The 22,186-nt window shown below is 49.4% G+C and overlaps 1 protein-coding gene and 1 non-coding gene across 3 annotated transcripts in view; one reads left to right on the plus strand and one right to left on the minus strand.

The window, feature by feature from the left end:
- The window catches only part of LOC142560729 (protein O-linked-mannose beta-1,2-N-acetylglucosaminyltransferase 1-like), a 288,835-nt gene that overhangs the window by 9,231 nt on the left and 257,418 nt on the right, over window positions 1-22,186 (plus strand). The gene's annotated exons all lie outside the window — the stretch shown is intronic.
- On the minus strand, window positions 1,144-1,215 carry TRNAT-CGU (transfer RNA threonine (anticodon CGU)). The gene has a single exon. It is a non-coding gene; the product is annotated as a tRNA-Thr (tRNA).

Consider the following 22,186-nt stretch of genomic DNA (forward strand, 5'->3'; position numbering starts at 1 on the left):
ACTTTCGAAGGCTCGCACTCTAAAGACTGAATCTCGACTCTTCTTCGGGGCCGCTAAATGGGCCCTTGTAAAGCAACGCCGAACCATTTAACCTGTAGACAGACATCATTCTAAACTGCTCACGTTTAGCCATCTGTGCAGTACGTCCTCGAATGTCTGAACAATCTGGGCCCTGGTTAAGCAACGCCGAACTATATAACCTGTAGACAGACATCGTTTTAAACTGCTTGTCGTTTAGCCATCTGTGCAGTCCTGGAATGTCTGAGCAATCTGGGTTTAGGTTTGCAGCCGGAGAGAAAGAAAGATAAGCGACGGAGATGCGTATCGTTAGTGAACACTTTGGCCGCACGTGCGTCTGAGTCCAACCCGTCGCGGTGCTTTTGTTGGATGGAGGCAGCGAAATTCTTGAATGAAACGTTGCGGGGCATCATGGTAATTTGCACCATCTCCTTATACGGCACGGGCTTGGCGTTCCGCGCATGGTTTCGCGCGCAGTTTCGGGTTTATTACCGCGTAACTGCATACTTTCTGGCTGCAGTGATGTACACGCGTGTTCCCTCCACCATCGGTCAAAGTTGTGTTATGGGAATGAACAAATCACAGGCTTTAAGACAGCAAGCAAACACGCAAGCGAACACGTCAGTGCCGGCAGAACACTCTGGCTAGTCGCACACTACATGTCTCAGTTTGTGTGTTTAGCCGATGTACTCCCAGCTGATCGCGCTCGTGCGTCGTCCAATATTTGCAGAATGTTTAGTCCGCTGTACATTCTACGCAGTCTAAGCCAGTGCGCATGCGCACGAGACCGCTCGTTCCCTCACTTGTAGATGTCATTAATATGCTCTATTGGTTCTGTAACATGGTGGAACACTGCGCTGCGAAGCAGTATTATGTAGGCAGCGGCATGAACAACCGGGACAGTATAGAGGCGCGTTAAGCGCAGTATGTGTCTCATGCGTGTCTATGTAGCGCCCTAAACGATAAGAAAGACAGTTAACCGAGGGGCCCGACTTTTATTACTCATATCATAAGTAGCCAACAAGCAAATACACCAAGGACAACACAGAGGAAATTACTTGTACTTACTAATTGCAATAAAGAAATTATAAATTAATGGAATTGAAAGTGGATGAAGAAACAACTTGCCGCAGGTGGGGAACGATCCCACGTCTTCGCATTACGCGTGCGATGCTCTACCAATTGAGCTACCGCGGCGCCGTCTTCCCATCCAATTTATGTGTTACGATTAGAACTAACCCTGGGAGTGTTAGCCAGCGCCACCACTCACAGACCTTGGCGGCGCATGAGGAACATCCTTTCTGCCGCAGGCGTCACGAGTACGTGATCTTTTCAGTTGAAGGCAGCCGGTCAATAAACCCACACGTGCTGCCTGGAGGCATCAATGTAGCTGTGTGCGCTGTGTTGTCCTCGGTGTACTTGTTTGTTGGCTCGTTATGGTATGTAGCGTCCTAGTTATTCACGTCTTTGTCCGTAGTAATGCTTCGCAGAGCAGTGTTCCACCATGTCCCAGATGCCGAGCCGTATCGACAGCAGCAGACGACCTACGACCGCGATTAGGGAGTACGTCTGCTGTATACCTACAAGCTATGCGAGAATGCACCACTGAACTGTATCGGGTGGCAAGCGCTCTTTTGTTTACTGTGGTAAAGCTCCCGACCCTACGTTTTGCGATTACGTGTCAGTGTTTACTGTTTACGTGAACGCAGCACATGTAACGCCGTCAAGTCTTGTGTACATCCGCGTCCCGGGAAACGCGGCGCGTCTCTTGTGACGCGTCGGGTGGGACAGCCCGACGGAACGTCCCCACACCCCACGCCCAGCAGCACGCGACCTCTTCGGCTCACGTGTGGGGCTGAAGACGTGGTAGCCGCGCCCTTTTTTGTTCCCAAAAGCCAGAGAGTAAGATAGAGAGGGGGAGAGGGGAGGGAGCAGTTAACGCCCTGCTGCTGAGCTAAGAGCGGGTGTGGAAAACTGGAAGAAGCGGCCCCGATGGCCGAATGGCGTGCGCCTTTACCCGCGGTCCGCGACTGCCTGGAAAACCGAGACACGTCTCGAAAGCGTGTCTCTATTTATTACGTATAGCTGTGGCTGGTGTGGGCTTTCTCCGTATCTCGGCGTGCCTGTCGGCATAGGCTGTGATGTAATACCGCCACGCGGTCTTGACTGGGACAAATCGTATTCAAGAAAATAAAACACCTCTTCCTAGATTCAGGGAGCTCTCAGGTCTATCGATGTCGTTACTTCGTCGGACGGTATTGAACAGTGTTTTGGGATGTGGCGGTAGCCTCGAGTGCGCGAATTTTTTTTTTTTAAAACCGACGCTTTCTTTTGTTTCTTCCCGTTCTCTCTGTCTGTCTCTCGCTCACACACACACACACACACACACACACACACACACACACACACACACACACACACACACACACACACACACACACACACACACACACACACACACACACACACACACACACACACACACACACACACACACACACACACACACACACACACACACACACACACACACACACACAGCTTTCTATTCCCCTTCTGCCTTCCCCCAGAGTAGGGTAGCCAACCTAACCCTTGAATGCTTAAAATGCCCGCCTTCCTTCCATCTCTCTCACTCTTCCCGTTACTTTCACAACAGCGGGGGCGGCTGCGGTCTTGCATGAAGAAGTGGGGCTCAAGCTATCCTCATTGGCCATTCGGCAGTGGTGGGGTATAGGCTGCTGGGCTCGGTTAAACCCAGTTTACTGTACTTAACTCTTACTGCCTTTTTTATAACTTTGCCTGCTCGTGCAAAAGATATATATATATATATATATATATATATATATATATATATATATATATATATATATATATATATATATATATATATATATATATATATATACAGAGAGAGAGAGAGAGAGAGATTTCATTCCGGCCCCCTGTCCGGGGCTACGGGGCGTTAGAGCGCCGCGAACAATTGAAGCTGATGTTTTCCAGGGCGCTCTTAACACCTATACTGTGAACATATATCTATAATAACTGAACGGTTAGTCACTTTACAAAATAATTAAATGAGAAGAAAAAAAAAAGAACACGAGATGCTTCTTTAGGTTGCTGCCAACGATATGTGCAGTTGCTTGCATCATAGTAGAGGGTTTCACTGTTCTTTTATACTTGGTTTGTGGTTGCTGGGACGCCTTGCATGTATTTTTTCGCTCCTTATTTCTAATACGTATGTCAGCACAGTGAGCGGTAAGTTTACTTACATTTTTTATCTTTCTTCGGTAAAACGTCTTTCCGTTACCTCCGCGCGTCCTCTTGACAGCAGGTGCACTTACTACCATTATTAATTTTCATTTATACCATTTTTTTTTTCGTTCGCCCGTCTTGGCACGCGGCATAATCTTGGAATGAAATTAGGTGTAAGCTCGGAGGCTCGTTTCACGTAGACACTGCATCAGCGACTTACGGAATGCATTGTCCATCAACCACCGTTCGCAGCCGCCGCGTCGGTCAGTCCTCAACTTCGCATTCGTCAGCGCATTTATCGCGAGCTGTCTTTGTCGCAGCGCATGCGTAAAGCAGATGGCGGACATCCGCTGCAGACGCGCAGAAGCGGATTCACTTCGGAAATTGGACACTGTCTCATCATAAGATTGACCCCCGGTATACAACTGATGGCTTGACTTCGGGTCGTTGTGCCCATTGCACCAAACTATCACTGACCGTTTTTTTTTTTTTTTTCCTTTTTCCACTGAAGTTGGGATGCACGTGGTTTACGGTGTGTTTCATCCCACCGGAACTGGCGAACGCTTTATAGCGTATAGTGCTAGTTAGTGTTAACAGCTGTCTGGGGCATGTCGAAGTCAAACGTTGCGCAGTTAACGTACCATTGCGGTTCTGTACATAGCATCGTGGCCTGAGGATTGAATTAGCTCCCGTACTACCGTAATCTGCCGTATACTCAGCAAGTGCGCACGCTGCAATTTAAGCATGCCTACCAGCTTTCGCAAATTTATCGTTAAATGCCCGATATTTAGAGCGTCTTTACGATGGTAGTATTGACAACAGTAATTTCGCGTTTTTTTTTTTACTTGCATATATTTTAGGACGATACTAATTACTCCGACCCAAGTAATACGAATAGTGTCGCTGGCCGATTTTTCGTACATTGTCTCTTGTCACAGGCTGATTATACGGTTCTATTTGCGCTGACGCGGAAACCGGCTATATACTTATAGAACCAGTAAATAATACCAACCGACATTTAGGCCCGCGTTATGCGCATATTTCATTAATAAACTTGATGAACAGATATCTCTTTGCGGCAGAGGTCGTTATTGCTGCAATTAAAGAGTAGGGTGCCTGTTCTCAGCGTCTGTACAGAAAAATAAATGTGTGCGAACGCTCAACAAGCAGTCAACGTCTTCAGTGTTCAAACATTTTTTTTCTAGTATGTTCGCCAAAGCACGCGTACTATACTTTTCTGGATTCAACTGCACGATACTTCAAATTCCAAGGTAGCTTAGTCTGTCGGCAATATACCGTAACGGCAGGCCTGCTACGCAAGAATGCGACCGAATGTGGCTCCATTGACTTGGTGAATAGCGAATTTTGGCACGGCGTTACCGTTCTGCATGCCGTTGCCGATACCGCCGAATGCGCATGCTCTGTTGGGTCGAAGCGGTACAGCAGTAGAACGATAAGGTTGTGCTTAATGCGACAAAACCTCGGCTTTGTCGTGGTTCGCGCCTTATCTCATCGCGGGTTTACCACGTGCGATACGACGATGATCGTAATAATCGCATAATCGTGCTCCTTTATTTCGTATTTTATTATTTCTTATTTCTTATAATATTTCTTATTTCATTATTTATTCATTTATTTATTGTTAATCATTCAGAGGCGTGCCAATAGATGCAGCATCGCTAGCTGTTGTTTGGGAGGGCGTGTAGCACTCCGACGTGCGTCTGCATAACGAGAAGAGGGAGTGCAGATGAACAGGACGCGACATAAATCGCGTCATTACATCAGCGCACGGACGTATATAGATGACTCGTAAATTGTGGCGCCACAGCGGGAAGCACCTACGAGAATGATTTGTGGCCGATCTCGTTGGATGCTCATTGAAATGATAGCTTCCGTCACACACACACAAAAAAAAAAAGGCACTCGACGTGGACACCTGTGGGAAAAAGCGCGTGTGACACGCGCACGCACACGGACACATCGTTCAAAACGAAATCGCTCAGCTATACACGCGTCGCAGCTGCGGGTTATGCATATCGTTCTGTTTCGCGTGTCAGGACTCGCCTTGCGCCTTGTTTTTTGGCAGCGCCCCTCGAGGCCATGGGACCATGCTGCGTGACGTACACTCGCCAATCACCTCGGAACGCTGGCTGCCATGGAAAATGAGAGTAGAGAGAGAGAGAGAGAGAGCAAGACGAGGAAAGGCAGGGAGGTCAACCAGGAAAACGTCCGGTTTGCTACCCTACACTGGTGCTAAGGGAAAGGGGAATAGAAAGAGGAAGAGAGAGAGAGAGAGCTCTGAGTGCATGCGGGAGGAGGCATTAGATTGACACTTATTGTACGGGGTGATCGTTCTTAGGTTCTGCAGAATTTTTTTTTTTTTTAATCGCCAGATGCTCGCCAGCGGCAGATGCTCCAGTCCTAGAGCTGGAAAATTCAAGGAGCGGAGCGTTATTTGCACGAAAAATCGCAACGCGTTGGAGTAATGAACAGCAATTCGCTAATTTATTAATTACGTTGTGGCACATATTGCAATTCAATAATTGTAACTAGCGTGCCTGCTTGGAAGAGTGTATCCATTGGAATGATTTTTTTTCAGGGTGAAACCTGTTTCGAGATATTAATTCCCGAAGTTGGCGAGGAAAAACAATGGGATCCCAGTTACTCTTGCGCTTCGGTGCATAAAGCGACGTTTTCTTGACAAAGTAATTGGAACAGTGCATTTTTACTGTGAGTTTGACGGCGTATATCTCGAAACCCGTGCCACCCTGAAAATTTGTTCCAAGTGAATATGTCTTGTAAGCTCACCGGCTATAATTTGTAAATTGCCATATGTGTTGTAATATAATTAACAAGGATGTTAATTAGTGAATTTTAATTATTTTATTAGGTGCTTCCATTGCTGTTGCAAGTACTATCCGCCTCTTTGCATAATTCAGCTCAAGAACTTAAATTATGCTTTCTGCTATTAAATATTCTGCAAAGCTTAAATATTATCGCCCCGTATATGCCAGAGGAGATAGAAAAAAAAAAAAAAAGTTGGTAAGAGCCCTTGCGAAACCCCCTTGTCGTTCTAGTTGACCTTTCGCAGATTCTCGAAAAGTTCGCTCTCTCGCGTGCTCAGGAGTTCCCGGTCAGAGCGACACTTAATCTGAGCCGTCGAAAACTTCGACTAACTTCGAGAGATAGAGGATGAGAGAGAGAGAGAGAGAGAGAGAGAGAGAGAGAGAGAGAGAGAGAGAGAGAGAGAGAGACTTCGAGCGTGTAATGAAATCGGACGAACGTCCCTCCTCTCCCACCGCATGGTGACACGGAACGGGGAGGTGGGGGTAAAACGGCCGTCGTCGGAAGGTGGGTGGGGGAGGTAGGGGGAGGGGGAGAGGGGGTGACAGCTGCCCACGTCACCAAATACATGACGGACGCCGCTGTCTCGGTGTCCTGTCGCGTTGCTCGTCGCCGGCCGGTCAGGTTATTGGAGCCCCGGCTGGTTCGCGCATTCTCCGACTCTCCCGGTGGCATCTGTCTCTGGCACTTCGCTGTCTTCATAGAAGCCTGCGCCGACGTCGTCCCCCTTCCCCGCCCTCCACCTCCTCGCGTCGAAACTCTCCCGGCGTGTTCCGACCCGAGCCCACGCGTCAAAGCGGGTGCGGTTAGCGCACGGCGCCGTCTTCCGCGGCACATTGCGCAATCGCGGGCACTGGAGCAATTCGGCCAGTACGAGCCAGTGAATTCGAAACAAATTCTCGGGAAACGATCCGGAGAACACAGGCCGGCGATGCTGCCCTGGAAATAGATCGGAACGGGTCAAATGTCCCGTCGTTTTAAGAAATCCATTATACGCAGCATACCTTCCATACGCATTGCCGGATATGTTCTCTGACCGCGATGATGACCAGCTTCTGCCATGGCTCGTGCCCACTGAGGAGCATAGGCCTACCTCCTGCCGCCCGGTTCTTTCAACAGAAAGCGAGTCGGGCTCCAAACTTCAGTTTCATCATCATCTGTTCTTGCTCTAAGCGTACAAATGACGCTTGCTTGTTATCACGCATTCTTAATCAAGGACATTTAGCCAGAAACTGGTTACTCAGAACCGAAACACACGACAAGAAAATAAATATTTTCGTGGTATGTTTCAAGAGTCTCCCACTAAAGGCACAACAAAGAAGAAAAGTTAGACAACTACCAAATCCATACCGTGACGTCATGGATTTTAACGCTGTGCGTGCACTCGGGCCTAGTTTATTGTTTAATTTTTTTTTTATCCGTAAGGATTGACCACGGTGTGTTCCGAAGGAGCCGAAGACTGCAGGTTTCGCGAATTTGCACCCTGCCAAAGCGGCTCTATGGAGAGGAATCACTTTGACATCCGCGACGTACGTCACACCGATGTTACAGGTGCTGGGATTACGGCGCGAAATTAGAGGAATGGAAGCTTGCCCGTCATTTTCTCTTCAAGTATATTCGATCTCTTATCGCGATTAACGAAAGTAGAGTTTTGAAAGACTGTACCTTACCAGTCAAAGTGTGGTGTTCCTCCCTGTTTTAAGGGCTACCTGACCCCTCCGTTTTCGCGTCACCGCGCTGGCACCGAGAAAACACAGGAGGCTATTGTCTCATTCATTCAAGTAAACGCGAAAAAAGTGGCGCGGAAGAATGCATCATCGTTCTCGAAGTAGTTTAATGCAGCCTCCTAAAAGTCCCTCGCGTACGGGCGCACTCCGTGATCGTCGCCGTGCTGCTCGTATATAGCTCCACGGATCGCGCCCTTCGCCCGACTCGCTTCGAACGTCGTCTCAGTCGCGCATATGCGCTACCGGTGTCCTCCACGAGCAGCTTGCTGCTATAGCTGCCTCGCGGTTGAACGACACGTGCCCGGATTTTCCAGCTTACGCTCGCTTGGAGGCGCTGCCGAAGCCGAGGCCGTTCCGAGGCGCGTTCAGCAGCCGGACGACGACGCGCTACTCTGCGGCTGACACGAGGCGCACGTGCTGTAGGGCCCCCCTAACGACCGTGACGAGAAGATGCATGGCGCTTCGAGAGCACGTTGAGAGAGAGAGAGATGTGCCACGCACGGGCGTGTTGCAGAGGGTGTCGGGCTGCAGTGTTGTTTCGTCTACGCGCGGCGTGCAGCAACAACAGAAACGGTAACAATGACGTCAGCGTCATTGTTACCGGCAACGAATGGAATAAATTAAAGGGGGCCGCAGGGGGGCTCATAAATGGCACATAAGTATAGCACTGGAGTGTAAAAGCGGGCGAGTTGGTTGATCTTGGTAAAAGCAGCGCGAAGTTAACGGTGACGCAAAACAGAGAAGCACAGGCCAGGCGCTGAACCAACAACCGTCACTTTTTGTTTTTTTTTTGTTTTAACACTGAACTAGCAAAAGTTGTTAACAAGTGTTCTTAGTTTCTCTTTCTTCTGTTGCCTTTATTTTCGCGCTGCTTTTACTGTGAAGATATAGCACGTAACGGGAATACACGAAAAGAAAGTTAAGCACACACACAGATGCACTGTGTGTCGACACACAGTGCATCTTCATAGTAAAAGCAGCGCGAAAATAAAGGCAACACAAGACAGAGAAACGCACAGGACAGGCGATGAACTAACAGCTTTTGCTAGTTCAGTGTTAAAACAAAAAACAAACAGAAAGTGACGGTTGTTCGTTCAGCGCCTGGCCTGTGCTTCTCTGTCTTGCGTCACCGTTAACTTAGCGCTGCTTTTACCAAGATCAACCAACTCGCCGGCTTTTACACTCCAGTGCTATACTTATGTGCCATTTATGAGCCCCCCTGCGACCCCCTTTAATTTATTCCATTCTTTGTAGTTGCCGGTTACAATGACGTTCACGTCATTGTTACCGTTTCTGTTGTTGCTGCACGCCGCGTGTAGACGAAACAGCATTTCGTTAAAGAAAAAAATAACTTTACATTCGAAAGTAAGAAAGCATAATCTCATGCTGGAAGCTTTTCTGCTCGAAGAACGGGACCCAGACACCCCGCGCCGTACATCAGACTTGGCGTCATCAGCTCGACAGCCCGGGCGCCGAATTCAAGAAGGGAGAGATTAGCGTTCATTTTTCTTTTCTCTAATAAACGTACGTTTCGCGCCAAGAATGCCTCAGATGGCATTTTTAATAATGCGCGAGAATAATTAATTACCCACGAGCGCCCCGTCAAAAACGCGTGGTGCGATGAAGCGTCCGCGACATTACTACGTGGTGCAGCTACATCTGAAAGGCTGATGTTCTGACTGTTGGAACGTGTTTAAGGGCCAGTGCACATTTTATTAGTTTTTCCTTAAGCCCCTAAATAATTTCTGTTGGAAAGTGTTGCAAAACCGTCGTAAGCGATTGCTGGCACGGCATGTCGTACGTCGCTCGACGAATTTTACATGCCATGCCCCAAAGTGTCTTAGATCGTTCAGTTTATGCGGCGATGCGTCGGATAAACATCTGTTCGAATACTGCTGAAAGCTTTTATTTGGAAGCTTATTTTTCGGAATCTTTTTTAAATCTAATATTGGTACGTCCCGTCGTTCGACGGGTTTGTTGGTTCTAACGCAGCTTGTGTAGGAAGCCCGTGGCCAGAACTGTGTGATCGGTTGGACGACGCATCGGTAAGATGGCTACTCCGGCTGTTGGAATGTCGTTGGACGCGGATTGCGTGATACGGCTTAAAATTAGGAGTTTTGAGGCCTAAGACTCCGCGTATCAGAGGTTATGCGTTGGGCTTTGTAGGCTTGAACAATCCACAATGCCCAACTAACTTCCTTTCTTTTTTTCTTTGGTAACATGCTTTGTCGGTAACTATAGGAACAGACGAAGAACCCTGAACTGCATGTGCCTGAAGAAGATACGCTATGGAGCGTTGCTGCCGCGTTTGCGCCTCAACAATATGGTCGCCGCCGCTGCGGCGGAACCGCGCGTTTGGCGGCTGCCATTCGGACCGTCGCCCACGCCACCGCGATCATCGCGGAAGGCATTGCTCGGGTTGACAACGACGCCCCGAAGTGTAGCCGTGGGGGGGAGCGTCTGGGCGCGCGACCTCTCTTTGGAGCGCGCCGCCGGTCGCTGGCTCCTTCGGCGCGCGCGCCCCCCCCCTCCCCCTTTTCGCGCTCGCTATCGTTCGCACTCTCCCTCGTGCGCGCTCCCCGACTCGCTATAGTTTCGTGCATCGAGCCGCTCGGCTGGCCGGGTGCACGAGATGGCGGCAGGGGGCTGAGTGCGAGCGCTGAAGGTCCAAGTCCCAAGGAAGGGCACCTTGGGAGTACGTACGGTACGCCCAACTCTCTCGATTCGCACGGCCGCCGAACGTCCCGTCTCGTCATCGTCTCGGCGTCCTCCGTGAGACGGCCTTTTCTCTTCGCCGGTTTCGCCTCGAAAAAACGGCGTGACGTTGACGGATGCCCTTAACGTCACCGGCGTCCCGTGTTTGAGAAGGTCCCCACGACGGACGCCGGTGCCTTGACGGCGACGGGACCGGGCGTCTGTGTGAATGGGGCCTTAAAGTGAACGCCTAGTTTGTATTCAGCCGTGGATCGCGTCTTAAGTGGGATGTGAAGGCATACAATACATTCTTCATACGTAGATGCCTGCCTTAACATGCGTCTATTAGAGACTTTCCCCCAATAATGTCGAAGAAAACCTTCCAAATATGTGGTCTTTATTACTAGCGAGCAAGACGCCTATACTTTAAAGGGATCCATATGTTTTCTTTCCCTTCTCTTAATTATTTAGGTGTCCGAAATTAACGACGCGACACGAACTCTCCCTCCTAAATTCTTTGCTATTGATGACAACTTACGAGCCTGTCATTTTCTTCGTGTCATTCGCCCCCGTCAGCCTCGCCGAGCCAGAGAATACTACTGCTGACACATGATACCTGACAGGGCAGAGAACAGAGCTACGTAAGAAAGTTTCGCTCAGCAGTAGAGGCTGCCTGCAGCAAGTGACAGTTTACTGCAGTAATTCCTTACGCTTCAGAATAGCTCCTACAAAGTCGGAAGTTGTCCCTATCGGTTTACGTCATAGAAGAACTGTTCAGAGCGCCCCGCGAAAGTGATAGCACAGATTCACTGCAATATGTCCTTGACCAGAGAGCGAGAGAGAGAGTGCGAAAGCGATGTACTTTAGCCAGTGCTGGAAATGTTAGCTAAACTCGTGGGCGTAAATGTGACGCAGCGGACAAAATTGAGTATCGAATCCGAACATGCATTTGGCGAAGCCGGGGCCGCATTGACGTTGAGTGGTATAGGCAGATTTACGCACTTGTACGTTTAACAATGTAGGGCCTTTAGAGGAGGATCCAATTTACATATTGTAACGGACAAGGCCGACTATAGCGAGCAAGCGCAGTGCAGGATACTTGGGCTGGGTGCGAGGCCGCGCCTCTCCTCACCGAGTCGTTTATTTGCTTCTGCAATTTTAGCGGAAAACCGCATTCGCACAATTGCATGCGTTTATTTGGTTAGCTGGGAAGAGATCGAGGCAGAAAAATGCAGTGGCTGCTCTATTATTTGTCGTAAGGAATAATAATAATAATAATAATAATAATAATAATAATAATAATAATAATAATAATAATAATAATAATAATAGGCGACGCTGCTGTGAACGCAGTCAGCGCCTAACTGGTGTCTATGCCGAATGCCATGCTTCGCCACACAGTGGATAGACTCTACAGAGTACGCAGAAGGCAGCACTCCATCCATGGTTATACAGTCCTAATCCTTATCGCACGCAGAGTTATATCTAACCCACTTTGCGCCCAAGCTGACTTTTAAGAAAGATGTTCGCCTCCTGCTGCATTTCGAGACTCGTCGACCGCGGTCCGAGCGGTATTTTGCGTAGAGTCCAGCGCAGGCGGACACGATTTAACTATCGCCTCCGTCGCGCTGCACCGAACTATCCGATCGAGCGGCGGCGGCGCTGCGAGGACAACAGGCAGGCAGGGAGCGGGTTTGGCTTTTCCGAACCGCGAAGGGCGAGCGTGGTGACCCGTCGACGGCGAACTGTCGCGGCCAGAGCGCCCGAGTCCTTGCCCGCACATATCTCGCGCTGCGCGAGACAGAGCCGCGCACCTTCGAGCCGGGTCGTGCCGCCGATGGCTGCGACGATTACAATGGTTGGCAGGCCCGAGGCGACGACGGGTGGCATTGAAGCCGGTCTCGCGGGGTGTGCGCGGCGATCTGGCTTGACCCCCCCCCCCCCCACCCCCACCCCACCGCACGCCCTTATACGCCGACCGGTTTGACGAAGACGAATAGGGAAGTTGGTCACATCCCCCTAGCGGCGACGCGTGGCGGTAGGAGAGACGGAAAGCGAGGATCACGATCGTGTACTCTATATATACCGAGGTTGTACAAGCTTTACCGCGCTCGTGCGTTCGGGTAGGGGGATTCGATGAATTAGTGCCGCGCTGAAATTAGCGCTATAGCTTATCGCGCTTTTGAGGGCTTATCTCACGCGAACGTCGTGCAAATGTTATGACTGTATAGGCTTCGAGATTACGTAACGCTCGCCCGCCTAGTCGTTTCTGCCGTTCTCTGGCTCCGCCGCCTATACGCTGCGGCGGAAACGGAGTCAGCGAGATCGTGCGCCCATTCCCCCCTCCCCTTGATTTATTCCCGCCCAACGGCCGGTCATCCGACACCGCGGGGCACGCAGACCCGCCATCTGCTTCTCGTCAACGTCACCCAGCGGGCATATAATGCAGCGGTTCAGTGTGCTCGGAGCGCCCTTTGCTGACTCCTGCTTTACCTTTATTTTTTTTCTACTGTAATATCATTTGCCGTTCGCGTCACGCAGCCTCTCTCAACCGTACGGTTTACAGTCTGGCGCCAACGGGATCGCGCGCGCGCCAGGGATATGAAAATTAGTTCAAAAGTGACAAGGAGAGTCAGCTTTAGAAGCTTCTAAAGGTGTCTTCAAGTCGAACGTTGACTTGACGCTCTCTGTTCTTGTAGGGAAAGCTCAGCTAGTTAGTATGGGTTCACCATTTCTTGGGTAACGACGGTACAGAAAAAGAGGAAGAGAAAAAAAAAGACAATCAAAGGCGAGATGGAAAGGAAGACCTGCGTGGGTGCGGAAATGCGCTTGTGTTCACCGTGTCTTACTAGATCTGTCTCGCGTTTTTTTTTTCTTTCTGTCTTGCCAATACCCAAGAAGTTAAAGTATTGACATAATATTTCCTATACTGTCCATTTCTTTAAATAATTTTTATTCATATTATATCTGTATTTTGCGTTAATTGAAGGAGCTAGACCTCTGAACTTTTAAATGCTGGCGACCCTCAGAGAGCCCCAGATAATTTAATGTAATAGCTTTTCTGTGCCAGTTCCGATTTCGTTTCCCAGGAGGTGACTGCGTCGTGACGCATCGCGACGCAGCAAAGGTGGTCACGTGGGAGCAGGAGACATCGCGACGTTTCGGCACTTCACTCGGGCTCGCACGGCCGTCTGCTATGCTATTAATACATCGGGCCTGCTCAACAAGTATAGCAGCGCGCTCAGCGCACGCTCTCCCGAAAAGACAACGTCAGCGACAACAACGTCCGGCTTTCAGCTCCCTAGAAACGTTATACAACGAGGACGTTAAATGTGTACGTTCGCATAAACGAACGAGATTGCGCGATCACGTGGGAGCGAAAACGTGCACAGAGCCGTTGGCAAATGACCCCCGAAGGAGCGGCGACGATTAAAGCTTTCCGGGAACCAACGTGGAGGAAGAGAGAGAGATAGAGATAGCTAGATAGAGAGAGAGAAAAGGCAAGAAGGAAAGGCAGGGAGGTTAACCAGACTGAGTCCAGTTTGCTACCCTACACGTGGGGAGGAGAATGGAGAGAGAGAGAGAGAGAGAGAGTGCTTAGATGTAGGAGAAAAATGACTCATCACGTCAGGGAGCTAGCCCCGGCTGGCCAACAACCTCTGACGACGCTCCTCCATCTTTTTGGAGCCTATGTGCGCGTTGGCTTTTGTGAAATAGGTATGGGAGGGGGGGGGGGCTTGAATATTAGAAAATTCCGAATATAGAATCAGATATCTTTTCTGTTAGATTCAGTCTTCTAATAGAATATTCACCGTTTGTGAGTTCGAATGTTTCTCCGAATAGATATCGACTGTTTCACATCGGAAAATGTGCACGTTCAAGGATGAAATTGGGGTATAAAGTGTGGTGTACTTCGCCCCTGCGATCACAGTAAAATTAAAGCGAGGGAACTTTCGTAGTGGAACTGACTGCGTCGCTAAAGCAGCCAGGGTTTGCTGGCTATCAGCCGCTGTCGTTCGCCCTCACCAACGAGTCGATGAGTACGTGCACGAATACACTTCTTTGCCTATGCTCCGTTCGTGCTTTTAATAACGAACGCTTCACAAGCTTCTGTGGGACTGCAGAAACTTCGTGGAGTAGTGTAACCACTGATGCTTGAAGGTCTTTTAGTGTAAGGGTAAAAAGATAAGGCTGTTCATTATTCGAAAACCATTCGAAAAGTACTCTAAATTCGATTCGATTCTCTTCTGGCACTATTCGGTTCGTATTCGATTCGGTCTCGAAGATCACGAATCGCGCACACCTACAAATAGACCCTCCATGGTTTTCCACATCTGTCGAGGCGTTGTCTGGTTCGTGGTAGCTTCTAGCGCCGCCCTCGCCACGATCTGCCCTCGCCATCCGCTCTCTACACTCCCCCATAAAAACGTTGCCCCTGGTGTATCTCCGTGCGCGCGGAGGCTAAGCATTACCGCTTGCTTATCGCGTGCTGAGGTGAGGGTCTATTTCCAGTTAACCTTTCTGACCAGGTTTCAATATTGTCACTAGATGCTGCGTCGTCTTTTTTTTTTTTTCGTTCCTTCACGTGGGCCGAGTCCGCCGAGCGCAGCGTCACGTGTTGGGCGGGCTTTTCGAGAGAGAGAGCAAAAACGCGAAGGGAACGGCTTCGCGGAACGCCGGCTTTAAAGGGACACTAAAGGTTACCAGAAACTCAAGTTAAAGTGGTAGAGCAATGTTCTAGAACGTCTAAGGCGTCAATATAATCGTGAACAGAGCTTTAGTAACCGAGAAATTGAGGTAAATGCATGACACGATTTGAGACCCCCCAGCGACATTCCGGTACTAGCCCGATGACGAAAGCACTCCTCATAATTTGTGTTACTAATACTCAACTACTCGTATTAAAAATATCATTTCATTCGATTATAAGACGGAAAAAAATGCTACTTGTCTACGTCTATTCGATTCTAAGAAAAAATAACATTTTGACGTTACCCTTCAGTAATATGGGTGTTTGAAAGGTTTCGTTTTCGCTCGACTCTGCGCGCTCGACTCTGCGCCGCGCACGCTTTGGAGTTTCAGTAGTTTCGTTATCGCGTCGTGCTGTGAGGGTTCTGCTGGCTCGCGAAACTTTCATTTGGAACAAGCAGCGATAATGCCACGTCCATGTGATGTCGTGGGAAGCCCTCGTTGCTTTCCCGCTCCGGAGAGCCGGTGTCGAGGCCGCCGGCAGTGCGAGCCCTCAGCAGCAGGTCGCGCTCGTCGGTGCTCAAATCGCTGAAGTTGAGCCCACCATCGCGAGCCAATCTGTCGGTGTCAGGGTCCATTGCGACGAGCGTCGAAGTTAGCGTCATAGAATGAAGTACCAGCTTATGGGCGTCTTGCGCTGGAGTTTGAGGTATAGTAGCGGCGCCTGGTGGCGGTGCGGGAAACGACATCTGGGTCGTGCCAGCTTGGGTCGTATTGAGCCCTGGCTATGGCGAAGCACGTTTCTAGACCGAGTTTTGCGTCGATTCGCACATTTTTATGCCCTGTTGCGAGTGCGAAAAGGCTCGTCGCTTCTCATAGACCACGCCGACCACGCTGCAAGCTCGTAACGAAAACGGACTCTCCGTGTGCCGTGGGACGTAATTTGGGACGTAATTCGTTTCTCCTTCCGCTAGCCACTATACTCCCGCTTTCGCTCTGCTGTCGGCTCTGTCTTGGCTCTGTTTCTGGCCGCGCGTTCGCGTTTTGCGCAGAAAAGCCGTAGCGCCGTCTGCGGACGCCGTTCTACTCACCGATGGCGCAACGTCACTATGAGACCATGATGTCAGTTCTCCTCGATCGGAGGGCGGGCGATTTGAACTGCGCTAGAGGTACGCGGACGCTTCAGAACGCATTTTCTCTTAAAATAAGTCTCTCCTTGGCACGAAACAAGCGTTTCGAGGTTTCTGTGATGGTATTTCAACAGTCCACGTTGACTTAATAGTATAGTGTCCCTTTAACGAAAGCTGGATGCTGTGACGTAACGCGCCCTCCTAGTTTATTAACTTCCTCCGCGCTGACGTGCCGCCCCAAGGAAGGGAAAGGGAATGTGCAAAGAGGGGAAAGCCGCCGGTGGTGCTCCCGATGAAGACAAGGGTGCACCCCCCCCCCCTTCACCCCACGCCCACCCCACACGCCGTCGTCGTCGCCGAAGCGTGCCGCGCGCGGTAGGTTGCTCCGATGCGACGGCTTGCTGCCGAGCGCATCTTCCCCCGCTCCGCTTGTTGCTTCTCGCGGGACCGCCAAAATTACGAGGTCGCGCTCACTGAACAAGAGAGAGAGGCGAGAAATAGCGAGAAAAGGACGACAGCGCCGCGTTGCGGCGTTCGGCTCGGCGTGACGCAATGCAACGACGTAAGCGCGCTGCCGTACGGCCGGCAGATGACGGCACTACAAGAGTTACCGGAGAGAACACTGTCGCTGGCGATCGTCCAGCTACCATTGGAATGACGGGTATCGGTAGTTAGTCAGTATCTATATATACATAAGTAAACACCCTAGTCGTTTGTAAGCAACGATTACCCGTGAAACTTACAGAAAAAAGAAAAAAAGACGGATTGGAGCGCATACGGCAGGCGCTAATGACGGGTATCGATAGTTAGTTGGTATCGATATATATAAGTAAACACACTATTTGCTTCTAAGCAACGATCGCCCGTGAAACTTACAGAATTAAAAAAAAAAAAGAAAGAGACGCATACGGCAGGCTTTACAAAGTAACGTGTCTGGATTGCTTACTGCTGCCCTTGAAAAGGAAAGTGTACAGCCATTGCATTCTGCCGACACTTGCATACGGGGCGGAAGCATTCAGTTTAACTAAGAAGCTTGGCTAGAGGAATATACCTCAGGCCGACCTCTCAGCATTTCGTATCATTAAACTTCTCTCTTTCTCTTGAGCAGTGAAGAACCGCGCGATGAGCCATGGAACGAAAAGCTTCTTTTTTTTTTTTTTTGGACGGAGCCTTAACAGACAGCAAGATAGCGGTGTGGATTCGAGAGCGAACGGGGGTAGCCGACATTCTAGGTGACATTAAGAAGAAATGCGGTCAGGTAGGACATGTAATGCGGGCACATAATCAGTGACTAGAATTACGAAAGGGTGATATATAAGTGAAGGGAAGCGCTGACGACAGAGACAGAGAGCGAGAGGGATATAAGGAAGGCAGGGATGTTAACCAGTCAAGAGTCTGGTTGGCTACCCTGCGCTGGGGGAAGGGACAATGGGGAGAGAGAGAAAGGAGAGAGAAAGGGTATGTCGCAGAGAAGTATAGGTGCTGCGGTCAAATTAGGACCTTTGCTGGCATAAGATGGGACCAGCTGGCGGAAGACAGGTTCAGTTAAATCATGAGAGTGCTTGCGTATTAGAGACTTGGCTGTTAAGTGGAGCTGTACTGAACAAATTTTTTCGAGGAAATACAGTTGTGATTAGGCTGTATCCCTTGCTGGTCCGCGTCGGAAGTTGTCGATCTTTCTTTTTTTTTTTCATGTGTGTACAGTGCGTTTTGCGCTTCCTCGTTTCTTTACAATATCAACGTTGTCTGTTTCTAATAAACTTTAGCTGTGAGTAGCACCTGTTTTGTGTCATTTGAGTTATACGTGTGTGCTTGTCTCCATCCTGCAAACTATAACAATTTGCTGTATACATTTTTGCGTGATAATGACAGACTCACGTGGACAATGTAGACACGAGACGGGCGAAGTGAGTTCGATTAGCATAGTCGCAAATCAAGTCGTAACACATTCTTGTAATCGCGCGTGTGCTTGCGGATGACGAAAACAAATAGGCAGGATGGAGAAAGGACAACTGAAACTATCACATGCCCTTTAGGAGGCCTGTTAATCTGTGTTAACCAATGCTACATTTACTGCCGTTAAGCTGAGTGTATGGTAATGCAGTAGTATTACAGGCGGACTCAATTCGCCGACTGTAGAGGTTATCCAGTACCTAAAAGAAAACGTGGGTCGATCCTTGCGACAGTTCAATAGTTAACTGGATTGCTGCTATGCTTAGCTGTGTCCCAGTAAGCGCTGTATGCCGCAAAATGTCGTGCAGAATATAAACAGCTCTATAGCGTTTAAATAAACGCATCGCGAAAGCTTCGCTTAACGTAGATTCCAGCGCGTGTGTTCGACTCGATGTCATAAATATGCATACCTCTCATACTTGTAAGAATGCTATCACATATATAGCTTGACAATTAGGGGCATATAAATTCTGCGGGAAAGTAATTATTTTTTCTTTCATTTTTTTCCTCCATTTACACAGCGAGCGACGGTATTACTCCTCTTGTCGTTCTGATACCCCAGAGCGACACCGCTGTCGTTCGCGAGAAACCCGTGATGTTTTGCGATTATTTTATGAAGAAATAACGTCACAGTGGGGGTTATGAGGAAGCATGATTCAGCGTTTTCAGAATAGTCCGCGCAGAGACAGCAAATGGCGAGGAGCGCGAACGATTCATTCCATCATAATCCAGCCCGATGACGAATGCCTCTCCTGGCGACTGCCAGACCCACCACGCCTTGCGTCAGCCAACTACGTCTAATGGTTTCGAATTTCCGTATCCGATCGCACCTTCTGATCCCCGATCTGCCGCCACTGCGTGCAATTCTTTCTCCTCGGGGTCCAATCTGCCACCCATAACAGACTACCGGTAATCTGCACTGCTCCGCACTTGCCACTCAATCTGAATTAGAACGCGATCTACCCGAGTTCGCTCTCTAATCAGTGCCGAAGGAATTGCAGTGGATAAAGCGATGGGCGTTTGCAAAGCCTTGGATTGGCTTCCTGGCTGGCGTGGGTGCTCACTCGCGACCGTACTCGCGCCCTCTCGCACCTATACCGGCACTCACTCACGCTCACGCCTTAGAAATGAGTGCGAACGAGTGTGATCATGATTGAGTATGCCAACCTATGATTTCGGTTAGTTGGATCACTATAGGACAGCCGAAGGGTGCTAGAACTCAGTCTTTGATGTACGAGTGGCTCGACCGGAGTCGAATACATCTGCAGTGGTTTCTTTTTCTCGTTTTTGATCAGTTTTTTTTTTATGCTCGTTATTTTTTTTTATTGACACAACTTTTCTTTTTTTCTTTTGTCCGCTCGCATCGCGCTTGCCTCTCTTGCGCCCTCTCGCGTTTCTCGCCGAACGCTGCGATGAGTGCGCCGTGAAAGAAAAGAACAACGTAGACAAGAACAATTCACCAAAAAAAAAAAAGAAACAAGAGCAAGTAATAACAATAATAATAAAAAAGAAAAGCCGAGCCCTCTCTTTAAGCCTTATCGCTTTCACCTCCGTTACTCAGGCCGTCAGCCTCGCCTTTAGACGCCTCACTTATTTCGATTTTTCTTCTTCTCTCTCTCTCTCTTCGTCCGTATTCTTTATCGCTATTATCATCATCATCATCATCATCATCGTCCGCATTCTCTTAATCGCCGCCCGGTGCCGTAAAAAATTGCAGCTGCCTGACCGGGTGGCGTGTGTGTGTATGAACACGCCCGAGCTGGATAACACGGTCTCACCGCGGCTGCAGCTTGGCTTCTCTGGTGGGATGTGTATGTTCTTGTTTCATATCTCGGTCCGCTACAACTTTTCTTTTTCTTTTGTTCTCATTTTTTTGTTGTCGTCGACAGCGTCAAAAGCCAAGAGACCACGAGGCTTTAAAGGGACCATTTATCTCCCGACGTCCCGGTACTTCTTCGGGTTTTTCGTAGTTAAGGTATAATCTCCTTTTTTGTCTCGAGCATCCTTCCTCATCTTGTCTCGTACGGCCCCCGTGTGAAGAGAGTGGTGCAGTGCTGCCCGTTCGAGGAGCCCGGGCCGCTAGCGCGCGCCTCGAACCCCGGAGTTCGGTGCGGTGCGACGAAAGTCGTGGACTCTGTCGGTTCCGTTCGTCCAGTCGGGAGAGTGCGGCGTCCGAGTGAGAGGGCTTACGACACAACTTTTCCGGCTGGTCATTTCTTTTCTTTGTTTTTTTTTTAACGTCAGATCAAAGACCTAAAGCTGTAAACGGATGTGATCTCGCAGGCCATGCTTTTGCGAACTCAATGCGCTGCAAGCGATTGCACTTTCGCCAAGCCGACATGAAAACGGTTGGGGGAGGGGGCGCTCTCGGGGCGTTTCTCTGTGGATCCGCCACTGCTTTACGTCGCGACATTGCCGTGACGTCACTTCATGACGTGCCTGCCGTTTCCTAATGCGCACCTTTTTGGTTTCTGCAGGCGCTCGAGATTTGATTGGTGTCCGAGCTTTTCGATCGTCGTATGGAACTGCGTAAGACGCAGTTGACTGCATGCGGCCACTAATTTAAGCGGCTCAACAAGAGTGTAAAAAAAAAAAAGCGAGTTGTTTATTCGCTTGGCTGTTTGTCTACGCCCATGTGGTGCCATCGCGCAAGCGACGTCACAAGGTTCCTGTCTGCAGCTACGTGAACATTTGTCTTCAAGCAGCGCGAAATGTAGTTTCTTCCGCGCGCAGGAGGTGGTCTTGAACCGTGCGCAGGTGCTGGCCGACCACCGAAGACACTCGGAACGATCGCACCATTTTCAACGCGCGTTCGTTTCGTTGGCCCGCCGAAGCTTTCAAGGAGGCGATGCTCGCAATTAACGCCAGCGCGGTGTGCTTGTCTATCTACACTTACACGACGAGAGCTTTGTGGGGAGTGGAGATAGCCGCCTCACCCGTCGGGCCCGCTTTTTCTTTGGTTTTCTCTTATTGCCTTTCTCGTTCTCCTTCTTTTTTCCCCCCTATATAGTCTGTCTTCCTGTCTGCGGGTCGCCGTTGCTGGTCGATTCGAGAGTGTGCTGCCTGTTATCAGTTACGCGGCGTGTGCGTCGGACCGCGTTGTAGTAGTTTGGAACGTGAAGTCGGCCGTGCGTGCTTTGTGTCTTGTTTACACTATCATCCGTTATAGTCTTTTCTCATTCGCGCTTCTCGTTTAGCGCATGCTTGCTTTTTCTTTTTTTTTTTTGAAAAGGCGCTTTAGGCAGCCTTTGTTGTTGCAAAACTTTCTGTGACACATCCGGAAGTATTGAGATCTTGTTTTTTTTGTTATTTTTATCACTCATTCACATAAAAAGAAAGAAAACAATCAGAAAAAAGAAAGTAAGGGAGGCGCTGAACAGAGTGAAAAATCAAAAAGCGTTTTCTTTTGGGGGGGGGGGTGCCAGTTGTGCGGTACCACGAAACGCCGCCTCACTATATTAGTACTGCCTGCCTACTAATTATGCGGGAGCAATATTGCATGGTGGCGCGGCCTTTCACGGGGACGACGGGGGCATTGACATCCGGCAGAAGGTTGGATTTATCACGTTCTGCTCTCCTGACGCGCCATTTCACTACCTCAAGTACACTCGTTGGTTGCAGAGTTACCGGCAGAAATGACATACTAGCTGTGACGTGACCCCTCCGTATACGTGCAGGCATTCTGAAAACAAGTGGCCGCAGTTATAGTGAAATAATATAAGTCTGTGCTGCCCGTATCCAAAGTAATACGCATAGTTACGACAGTTAGCACACACGTGCTGCCTGTATAGTTACAATCGGCAACCGGTAAGTGTCGGTATTCCCTTCACGCACTGTATATTGTCTTAGTAAATGTTAATTCGTTCAGCGCACAAGGTC

The sequence above is a fragment of the Dermacentor variabilis genome, chromosome 10 (assembly GCF_050947875.1).
Source record: "Dermacentor variabilis isolate Ectoservices chromosome 10, ASM5094787v1, whole genome shotgun sequence".
In the NCBI taxonomy this organism is placed as follows: domain Eukaryota; kingdom Metazoa; phylum Arthropoda; class Arachnida; order Ixodida; family Ixodidae; genus Dermacentor; species Dermacentor variabilis.